Genomic DNA, 12,173 nt, shown 5'->3' on the forward strand with positions numbered 1-12,173 from the left:
AAAAAATAAAAATAAATAAAACATGGTATCAAGGTATCATTTAGCCATTCTTTGATGCTAACAGAACTCCTATTTATGAAGCATTCCTGAACTAACTGCTTTGCTTACAGGAGGAATATCAGAATGCACTGCTTACCAATCTTATCAGAGCCAACACCTCTTTGTATCAGTTTCTGCTGTGTAATGTGCAACTTCAAAATCTCAATGGGTTATAAGGAAAGAAATACTTATTATTTAACTTATGAGTCTGTGGTCAGCTGTGGTTCTGCTGAGCTCATCTGGGATTCCACGAGCCTGGCTCCAGTTTTCAGGTTGGGTTCAGATCTGTTCTAAGGGTCTCCCCATTCTCTACAGAGCAGTGGCCATCTGAAGCATGATTTTCTCATAGCAAAAGGCAGAACAAGAGAACTAGTGAAAACACAGGATGCATTTGAGGACCAGACCCAAGACTGGCACATTTGCATTTCTGTCCACATTTCACTGGCCAAAGCAAGTCTCATGGCTAAGCCCTAAACTAATGAGGCACAGAAATATTCTCCATCCACTCTAGTGGGAGGTACTGCAAAGTCACATGGCAAAAGGTACTGATGTGTAATGCCATTTAGAAAGAGAATGAGGAATTGGGAGCAATGATCCATTCTACCCACCCTTTTGTAACAAATATATTGTAATGTGCCCTTTACTCTCCTGAAATGAAATTCAGAGATAATACAACCTATATATGTATAATTTTCAAAAATCAATTTCATATGTGAATTCTAGAAGACACAGTAAGGTAGTCTGATGTTGGCATATAAACCAAGAACCACTGTACGCGTAATAGCTACAAATGCAAGCTGAGTCAGGGGTGTGGTGTGGGCCCCTCAAATAACTTGAACAGCGTTACCATTGGTGATACGATTTTTCTGAAATGGTATATAACTATGAATAAAGTTTTCAGCAAAATAAACTACAACCATCCCTTGATGCACACTGTAAATTACATTCCTAGAAAAATCAGAGTATGCTAAAACTATGGAAAATAGAGATGCCTGGCTGGCTCAGTCAGTGGAGCATGTGACTCTTCATCTCAGGGTCGTGAGTTTGAGCCCCATGTGTGACAAAGAGTTTACCTCAAATTTAAAAAAATGCAAAATATACCTTATGTTTATATGTAAAACAGGCTCAGATGAGAATATATGAGTTCTTCACCTGTATGAAGGTCTGGCAGGACAAAGGACAGGTCCTCCACATTGGTGAACGTCTAGCTCACCTGGTCCCCTAAAGCAAATCATGCCCTTGTGATTTTGTAACTCCCCATCAGTGTAACTACAAAAATTGTGCCCACAAACTTCTGGAGAGAGTCCTAGGGGGAAGTATTGCCCCTGTGAGAACCACTGGTGTTGTATTAGAACGAAATCTTTGATGTTCTACAGCCTGACTGAATCCAGGCTCTGCTTCCTACTTATTAGCTGTGTGACTTTGGACAAGTTACTGAACTGCTCTGGGCCAGCTCTATTCATAATGTTGCTTTGAGGATTAAATGAGAACGTGCAAATGGCAAAGCATTGAACACAGTGCTTACACATACTAAGTGCTCAATAAAAGCCAGAGCCTAATGTTACACTATTCATTTAACTGATTCCTATTGCACAGATGAAGAGCTTGAGGCTTAAATGAGATGCCTTTTTTCTTCCTCTCCCTGCTGTCTTCTTTTTTGAAGATGGGCACTAATTGATGTTCTGCTGAGGGTCGGTTTCAGAAGAAAGGAAGACTAGAAGGACTATGGGATTGACAGGTGAGTCCATGAGTGGAGGGGATCTGGTTTCACATTCTAGGCTGAAATATGTAGCAGCTTTACTCTGAAGAAAGCACTGTTTTTTGTGTCCCCATTGGCATCACCATTTGGCACGCTCAAGAGTGGTAGCAGTGTAGATCCACCCAACAGTGGTCCAGAGGAGGATATGGCCTTCAGTGGTGATGCCGGGAGGTTTTAGAGAGGCACTATGGAAGACAGACTCTGGATCTAGAGGTCAGAGCTCTGTCACTTACCATTCATGCATTCATGTGACTTTGGGTAAACTCCACCCCTCCTGTGCCCCCGTTTCATCATCTATAAAAGGAGAAATAGTAGTACATACCTTACAGGGTTGTTGTGGAGACCAAACAAGTACGGAAAGTATTTAGAACCGTGTTGGCATATAAGAAGCTCTATGTAATTGTGCACCGCTGCACAACTGATGTCCACCCATAGGTTCAGTGCAGTCATATAGAGCCTGACCTGGTGGGTGATAAAAAGTGGCAAAAAGAACGGATGAATGGATGGACAATGGTTGGAAAGAACTATCAACTTCAGAAACATGTCATTTTCAGCTTCCACTTGGGGCATCTGGAAAGCTGCAGTGGAGTATTTGTGCTTATCGGCATGCGCTCAACCGCCATACTGCATGGTCTTTCAAAACCACAAAAGAAAACTGAGGTGTGTCAAGGTGTGCTCACAGCAGTTAACACTGCAACTGAACTAAAACCATCAGCATCAATCTTATACACATTTGCTCAAACAAGTAAGGCATTTTTTATCCATTCTTGCCAACATTTACAGAGCAGAATGAAAGAGGAGGCACTGATGAGAAAAAGAATGAAACAGCAGGAGAAAGGAAAGCAGATGGAAGCAGAGTACATACAGTGCCTAGTACAGTGCCTGATGCATAGTAGGCCCTCAATCGTTGTTTGCTGAATGAGTGGATGGATGGATGGATGGATGGATGGATGGATGGATGGATGGATAGATGTGTGGATAGATGAGTGGATGAATGGATGAGTAAATGTCTAATTTTTTCTGCCCCAACTTCAAACCTCAAATCAAGACAGAAGATTTCCAGAAATAAAGTGATCATCTCTGTTCGTTTTTTAAAGCCAACCTCTTCCCGAGGAGATATGAAAATACCATGTTATCCCAGGTTAGGCAAATCATAAATATCTCACATTCTGGTGAAAGCTCTGCCACTTACTAGCTATGTAAGTGGAATAAGTCATTTTGATTCTCTGAGCCTTATTTTTCTCAGAGGTGGCCTCTAAGAATCCACACAGAGTAGACATCATATAATATCATGAATGATTTATGTGCATAAGTGTATACTCATATTTATAGTTTATACCCAGTGCCCAATTTGTTAGCTTTATTCATTCCAAACCTCTTATCACTATTATTACACAGCATGTTAATGTATATTGGTAACTCTTTATTTCCACATAATACTTAAGAGTTTGTAAAAACACTATAATACCATGGCTAAAATTCATTTAACACTACATACTTTCTCATAGGTCCTCACAACTCAGTGAGTAAATATTCCTAAACCTGTATCAGTCATATATTCTCCCATAATGCTGCATAACAAACAACCACATAACCTCCAGGGCATTTAGTAATAAACATTTATATGGGGTTCAGCTAACCTGGGTTGGGCTCATCTGATTTTGCTGCCTTGCTCACATGGCTCTGGTTAATTGCCCATTATCTAAGTGCTCTGCTGATCTTGGCTGGACTCAATCTCATGTCTGGGATTTGGCTGGCTGTTGGCTCATCTAAGATGGCCTCAGCTGAAATTCGTGGGATGACTTGGCTCCACAACACAGAAGGCTAACCTGGGAATTTTCCCATGGCGATTGCAGAAAAACTAGAGCAAAAGTAGAAATGCATACTTTTTCAGACCTCTGCTTGTATTACATCTGCTAACATCTCATTGGCCAAACTAAGGCATGTGGCTAGCACAGATTCAAAGGACAGGTAAATGGACTCTACCTCTTTTATGAGAGGAACTGGTAAGGCTGTGGGTACAGGAGGGGTATTATGAGTTGAACTGTCTCCCCAAGATTCCTATGTTGAAGTCCTAACCCCCAATACCCCAGAATATGACACTATCTGGAGATAGGGTCTTTATAGCGGGAATAAAGTTAAAACGAGGTCATTAGAGGGGGTCCTAACCCAGTCTGACTAGTGTCCTTATAAGAAGGGGAAATCTGGACACAGAAACCCAGAGGGAAGACAATGTGAAGACACAGGGGAAAAAACGGCCATCTACAAGCCAAGGAGAGAAGCATGAAATGGATTTCCCCCTTCAGCCTCCCCCTGCCAATCAGTCCTCAGAAAGAACCAACACTATTGACACCTTGATCTTGGACTTCTAGCCTCCTGAACTGTAAGACAATAAATTTCTGCTGTTTAAGCTGCCCAATGTATGGCACTTTGTTAAGGCAGCCCTAGGAACCTAACAGGAGTAAAGAATTAAGGCATTAATGAAATCAGTACTTAATATCCTATTTTACAGGAGAGGAAAGAGAGGCTCTCAGAGTTCAATGTATCACCCAAGGGGCATCAGAGTTGTGAGTAGAACCCGGGTCTTCCTTATCAGATTTCCTTATGCCTCTAAGACATTTCTGTTCACAATCTTCAGTCTTTTCCTAGGTGGCTTCCAAGAGGGAGGCATTGGCATGTGCAGGACACTGTTCATGCCCAACTAGGCAATTCTGTGCATGTTGCTTCAAAGCTTCTGTTTTACAATCCTTAATGATCTAGTAATTGTGTTTATGGCTTTCCAATGAAGTGTGCAGAGCTCTGATAGCCCTCACTGGTTTCTTGAGGGCCTTTATTTGACCTGAGACTATGCAGAGCTTCTGATAGATTAAAAAAGGTGTGTAAGGCAAAGAGGAGAAAATTCAGGTCAAATATTTTACAGAATGGTTTTCAGCCAACCACTCCACGCACTTGAGCCATCAGCTACATTTGCATCAAACATACTCAATTATTTGGGATAACTCTGAAGCCACTGGAATGATTTCTCACACAGAATGAAATGAATGGAAAAGAATTAGGCCATTAGCCCATGTATTACTCAGGGTTCTCCAGACAGACAGAACTGATAGGAGATACAGATCTCTTCTACATGAAGAGATTTATTATAAGGTAGTGGTTCATGTAATTATCAAGGCTGAGAAGTCCCACAACCTGGCTTCTGTAACATGGAGACCCAGGAAAGTCAGCCACGTAGTTCAAGATCCCAGAGCCCAAAGAGTCAATGGTGTCGACTCCAGTCTAGTTCTGAAGGCCTGAAACCAGAAGTGCCAAAGGGCAGAAGCAGCTCAAACAGTAGAAGAGAGTTCATTCAAACTTCTTCCACCTTTTTGCTCTATTTAGGTCCTCAACAAATTAGGGCTATCTGCTTTACTGAGTTCACCAATTCAAATGCTAATGTCTCCCGGAAACACCCTCAGGGACATAACCAGAAATAATATTTAATCAGCTATCTGGGCATTCTGTGGCCCAGTCAGGTTGACACATAAAATTAACTATCACAACTCATTACACAAAAATTTATCAAGCACCTACTATTTGCCAAGCACTGTTATCGGCCCTGGGATACAGAGATGAGTGAGGTACAATCCACACACAAAAGTAGCTCACTGTCGCATATCCATTCAATATCCACGCATCGAATACTAGTGTTGAGCACCTACCATGTGTTGTCACTCTCTGAGCCACTGAGAGAAACAAGACATAATCTCTACTCTTGGTCGTGTTTATAGGTGAGCTGGTGACACCATTACTGAATAATTTGTGGCAAAATTAAGCAATGACACTTGTGAGGAGTGCTGCAAAGGAGCAGCAGGTGTTGCTGAGGACAGTGTAACAGGAAGACCTGATCTATTTATTTTTGGGGGCCATGGATCAGGAAAGACAGGTCTAAGCTGAGATCTGAAGGATCAGCAGGGAATAGCCAGGCAAAGACAGTGGAAACTTCCTCCTTGGGGCGGGGGGGGGGTAGCCACCACCCTGACCATCCACGAGCTGACCTGGTACTTATTATCAGCGTGGCCTTAGTCTTGCTAAGAGTTGATCTGCTGGCACTCACAGCTAGGGCTTGGTGTTCTCCTTTAAAAAGAAACAGCCACACAGAACAACAACATCCAGACAAAGCCTCTTTGAGACGACAATGGAGCAAGACAATGTGACTGAGACCAAACAGGAACACTGTCCAAACCACCAAAATCACCAAAATTCTCCCATCCTGTCCAACATGAGGGGCTGCTGATTCTTTACCGATTTATCAAGTCGGCTGGAGTGTTACTCTCGTCTTTTCTCCTTCCAGATTTATTAACATGCCCAATCACAGAATCACTCCCACTTCCTGCCAGTACCCAACCCAGAGCAAAGCCCCAATTCCTTAAACCCTCCCCCAAATCATCCAACCTAGGTCCACATCCTATACTAAGTTCCTCCTAACACCCTCCTACCAAGACACCCCACAGCTCCCATTGCACATTTCCCCCCCCAGCGCTGCAATGAAGAATCCCAACCAACTTGTTCAACTGCGAGTATGCTTCTAGTGGTCTTTAGCGGAAGGGCACTGACATTTGGTGAATGCTTTTTAAGAGGTCCCAGGGATCCAAACCATTCTCTTCCCAAAGCATTTCTAAATTTAAATAAAGAGGCAAGAAAGATCATCATTTGGATGTTTAATTAACATTTATCATAGCCAATGTATTAGTTTTATGGTAAATTTAAGACGGAATTATGTTTTCTTATGCTGTATATATACTTTCACAGTACATTGAGAACCTTTTATAATTAATGAGTCTAGTATATACTTAGATTTGAAGCATAGTTTATTATCTTATATCATTAGGAGGGCTTAGAATTCTCATAGCTCTGCCTCTGGCATATCTCTAGTTGTCACTTTTGTTCAGAGTCCTAACCTGGGTTTCTAATGATTTGGGGGCATCCATAGAGATCCTTGGCCTTTGGAACCCTGACCTTAACTTGACCAAACCAGAACTCATTAACCTCTCCTAAAAACCTGGCTATCTGGCAATTTAGAAGAATTTATCAAAATTTTAAATGTGCTCAACCTCTGACCCAGCAATTCTGTGAAAATTTATTACATAAACCCACTGGCACAAACATTCAAAGAGAGACAAAGACATCCATTGCTTTGTTGGTAATAACAAACATACAAACAAACAGAAAACTGGAAACAACCCAAATTTCCATCAATAGTCAGTTGGCTAAATAAATCTTAATATACCTAGATAGTGGAATATTATATAGCCATTAATAATAATGTTGTAAACGTATATGAATTGGTTTGGAAAGAAGCACATAATATATTGAGGGAAAAAATGCAGAATATAATCCAGGATTAATACACACACATTCACACACACACACATTTATAAATACATATTTTTAGACCATAAATTAAAGTGGATTATATCTAGGGGTTAAGATTAGAGAATTTTACCCATCTACCATGTTCAAAGTCATATTGTACTGCTTTTACTTTTTTAATATTTTATTTTTAAGTAATCTCTATGTCCAATGTGGGGCTCAAACTGACAACCCCAAGATCAAGAATTGCATACTCTACCAACTGAGCCAGTCAGGCACCCAGTATTGCTTTTACTTTTAAGAAATGTATTTTTAGGATCCCATTTGCTATATTCCTTTTCCAGATTCACCAACCACCAAAGCCCCACCCAGGATCTGTCATTTTTACCTCCTCTCTCTCTCAGCCCTAAGTCCAGCCAAATGCTTTCTACCTCTCAACCATTTCTCAAATCCTCACCATGCCCTGCCCTCTGGCCAAGGTCAGTCTCACGTGGTAGGTCTCCCTGACTCCACTTCCTCATTGCCCCATTGTATGCTCTGCACTGTCACAGGGACCCTTTCTAACCTACCTAACCATAATCTTCATTCCTTTGCCCCAAACCTTTGGCTCTCCTGGACTAACAGAGTAAGCCTCAAACTTTCACCATGGACTTCAATTCACTTTAGATCCACTTTGCCATTTCAGGCTTAAGTCAAGCATCTAAGGCATCCATGCTGTCCCCCATCCCAATCACAGCAGCATTAATAGACGCCCCTGAATTTGAACATGCATTTTCATACCTTCAAATCTCAACTCACATTGTTCCCTCCTTTCCCATGCCCCTTCTGTAAATTTGTATCTTTTAAAATACAAGGGCCATGACTTATGTTTGATACCATGTTTCTTTTTGCTTTTACTGAGAAATAGCCTAGTGTGTTGGAAAATGCACAGATTTTTGAGCCAGAGCATCTGGGATGGAATTTTAGCTGCTATTTACTAGCCCTGTGACATTTACTTCACTACACTGTACCATGGTTTCCTCATCTGTAAAACAGGGATGATAATAATAAAAGCAGCCTCATAAGCCAACATTTGCAAAGCAGAGAAGTACTGAACACAAATGTTCATTATTATGATTACTGGACTCTAAAATGGTATTATCTTCTGTCGCTATTGAATACATTGGATTTTTGCTCCTAAATTCAATGCTCCCCTCCCAAAGCTACTGAGTCTTTTGAATTCCTATAGGTGCTTTTTATAGCATTTTGGCCTTAGTCTCTATGCATAATGATTAAGAACCTAAGCTCTGAAGCTTGGCTTCAGATTCTGGATTCATGACCCTGACTCTTGTCTCGGGCAAGTTAACTGAGTAAAAGCCTCTGTTTCTCCATCTATAAAATGAGTTAATAATGACTCATAAGGTTGGTTTGGAAGATTAAATGTGTTAATGTGGGGCACCTGGGTGGCTCAGTCGGTTAAGTGTCTGCCTTCGGCTCAGGTCATGATCCCAGGGTCCTGGAATCGAGCCTCGCATCAGGCTCCTTGCTCGGCAGGGAGCCTGCTTCTCCCTCTACCTGCTGCTCCCCTTCTGCCTATTCTCCCTCTCTCTCTCTCTCTCTCTGACAAATAAATAAAATCTTAAAAAAAAAAAAATGTGTTAATGTCTAGTGTTTTTTAAGATTTTATTTATTTGACAGAGACACTGAGCCACCCAAGCACCCCTAGAAAGTGCTTAACATGAGACTAGCATATAGTAAGCACTCAATAAACATTAGCTAGTATTATTATCAGAGAGACAGAAGTGGGGGAGGGAGAGAATATATCCAAGATAGTTTAAATAAGGTGGAATTTATTTTAAGGACCCAGACAGAAAAAAATACTACTACCATGGGCATTATTGACATTTGGGGCTAGATCATTCTTTGTTGTGGGGGCTGTTCCGGGCATTACAGAATATTTAAGCAGCATCCCTCTGGCCCCTACTCACTAAATACCGATAGCATTCCCCTCACCAAGTTGTGAATGTCAAAAATGCCTCCAGACACTGTCCAATATCCCCAGGGGGGTGGGGGCGGTGCTGGGAATAAAAATCATATAGTATTAAGAACCACCAGGCCACCCTCACACGACCCAGAAAGTTGCTGGCCCGCGGTACTCTCACTTCTTGGCTTCTTTCTACTTCGTAAATTGCTCTGCAAACTTCACCGTCCTACTTCCCCATAACTTAAGTCTATCTGGGTGTTGGCTTGCCATGACACCAGACCCGGCTCGCATTCGCATCCACACCCTTGAAGAGTTCCAGCGCCGAACATGGCTGCGTTCTAGTTCTCTTTATGCAAATTCTCAGGAAACAAAGACTCCGATTGGCTGAACTACAGTCAAGTGACCACCTCCAGCCCAATCAGCTGTGACCAGGAGAGAAGAGGCACCCGGAAGAACCAGCGCGGGGATCACAGGTTCCACACCTTTGGAGGCGCCCCCGGATGTCTCCAAGGAAGTAGGTGTGGTCAGGTCAGGTATAGCCTGTCCCTGTAGCATCTGTCTTCTCCCTTTTCTTCAGACGATCCTCGAACTTGTCTCCCACTGCCAGCGCGCCTGCCAGCACTCATTTCCACCAGGTTCTTGCCTCTGGTCAGTCAGAAGCATTTTAGCACTGCTTTCAGAGGATGCACAGGCTTCAGATATGGGCCCCAGGCAGTGTCCAAACATTTATTTCGCATCTTCAGAGACTTTTCTTAACTCCCTTTGGATTCCCAGGATTGATTCAGATCATTAAGACTGCAAGATTAGTGAGCTATCCCTATGTGTACTGAAGGGGATCAGAATATGCCACCCCGGGACGCCTGGGTGGCTCAGTCATTAAGCGTCTGCCTTCCGCGCAGGTCATGGTCCCAGGGTCCTGGGATCGAGCCCCGCATCGGGTTCCCTGCTCAGCGGGAAGCCTGCTGCTCCCTCTCCCACTCCCCCTGCTTGTGTTCCCTCTCTCGCTGTGTCTCTGTCAAATAAATAAAATCTTAAAAAAAAAAAAAAGAAAAAAATATGCCACCCCACAATATGCCACTTTCACATGAGGCTTGTTTGGAGGTAAAGGTAATTAAGAAGGACCAAAGAGAAGAGCTCTTTTTTCCCCTCTCTACCTGAGTAGGACGTAAATTTCCCTTTGTGAGGGTCTTCCCCTCCTTTCTGTACCAAGACAGAAAACAACCATTATCAACCATTATCACTGGAGACAGAACTCCAGCACCCAAATGGGCCTGTAGTACAAACTTTACTAAAATAACTCCTATCTTCCGTTAGTTTCCCCCATATATTTACCTTTCCACAATTTATTACACCTGAAAGCCCAAACCCCTTCTTCTCCTTTGCCTGGTCACTTCTCCACAAGTGTTCTTTCTTTTCTTAAGATGGTATATAAGCCCCCCAGGTCTAATCACCTCTTTGCATCTTCATTTCTTTTCTAAGAAGGCCTCAGGCCTCTGTGCATGAAAATACACACACACACACACACACACACACACACACACACACACACCAAATAAAATGTGTACACCTCTTCTCCTATTAATCTGTTTTTTTTGTCTAATTTGCAAGGCCCAGCTGCAGAACCTAGAAGGTAGAGGAAAGTCTACCCCACGTTATTAGAAGCACACTAGAGCAATGTGTTTTCTTAGCTTTTGTTGGAACAAAGATCCTTTCTAAGACAAAATGCAACATCTTTAAGTTGCATATAACTTCAGGGTGGTTCATGGCCCTCATCCCAAGGCCATTTCTTGGATCCTGTAAGACTTTAAGCCTATAGTAGGAGAATAAGATACATGTAAATCAATTGAACACCTATTGTATCCAGGGTGTTGGCAACACACACATTTACCTCATCTGAATTCAATTATGAGAAAGAGAGAAAAATTTATCCTGCAGCTCTTAAAACCAATCACACGAGAATTTGGCTCCAGTGCCCTCAAAGGGAGGTCACAATCAAAATGCAAAGAGAAACAAGGTAAGTTAATTTTGCCTTTTGCCCTTGTAAAGACCTAGGGCAATTCAAGGCAATTGGGCCACACAAGGTTTTTGCCTGAAGCACTAACACCAGAACCCATACCTTTAACCTCCCATTCAAGATGTAACCCCACATGCTTTCCATATCAGTGGTTTTCCCCCAAACTACAGGCCTCCACCCACAGGTGGTCATAAAATCGATTTAGTGGGTCATGACCAGCATTTTTTTTAAAAAATTGAATAGAACGGAATAGGTAATAGTGGAGTGCAAGTGTCACAGTGTATTATTTCATAAAAGTTTTGCTTCATTTGTGTGTGTGTGTGTGTGTATGTGTGTGTGTGTGTGTGTATTTCTTACTCTGGTCAAAAACATTTGAAAGTCATCGTTCTGTATTCCGTGCTGCCCAATACTGGTAGCCATTAGCACATGTGGTTGGTCAAAACAGACGTGCTGTTAAGTATAAAATGCACACTGAATTTCAAAGACTAAAGATGAAAAAAGAATGTAGAATATCTAATAAATGTTATATTGATTATGTGGTTTTTTTTTAAACCAGAACCAAATATTGTATTTTTACATAAGCTCACTGAAAACTGGTCTCAGATTGCAGGTCATGTGTGCCAAGAGTGGATAAGACAAGTGCCAATGTCTACAGACTTCTGGCTCTACACTGCTGATTCCTTCAACTCAGGAGAAATAATCTGACACCTCTGAAGCGGCATATTTGACAACTGCATACTTGTTCCACCATCTCAGCCATTCAATCCCACTTCAAAGTCTCTCGGTCAGCAATAGCCGCACCATCTCTGAAGCAGCTCTTTCTCCACTCTGATTACGTGTTGAAATATAACATTTGCCTTTGGATATATTATGTTAAATAAAACACTAAAATTAATTTCGCATGTTTCTTTTTACTGTTACAGTGTGGCTACTAGATAAATGTTAATTATATATTTGGTTGTTATTATATGCCTCTTGGACAGTGCTGCTCTTTATGTTTTAGCAAAATGTACATACACATGACATAATCTAGCTTATAATATAGCATC

The 12,173-nt window shown here is 41.8% G+C and overlaps 1 protein-coding gene across 2 annotated transcripts in view; it reads right to left on the reverse strand.

Annotated features, from left to right (window-relative positions):
• Nucleotides 1-12,173, reverse strand: part of SUDS3 (SIN3A corepressor complex component SDS3) — a 158,856-nt gene that overhangs the window by 79,250 nt on the left and 67,433 nt on the right. The window lies entirely within an intron of this gene.

The sequence above is a fragment of the Eumetopias jubatus genome, unplaced genomic scaffold, assembly GCF_037043125.1.
Source record: "Eumetopias jubatus isolate StellerSeaLion01/CBP00866 unplaced genomic scaffold, mEumJub1_p1.0 scaffold_16, whole genome shotgun sequence".
In the NCBI taxonomy this organism is placed as follows: domain Eukaryota; kingdom Metazoa; phylum Chordata; class Mammalia; order Carnivora; family Otariidae; genus Eumetopias; species Eumetopias jubatus.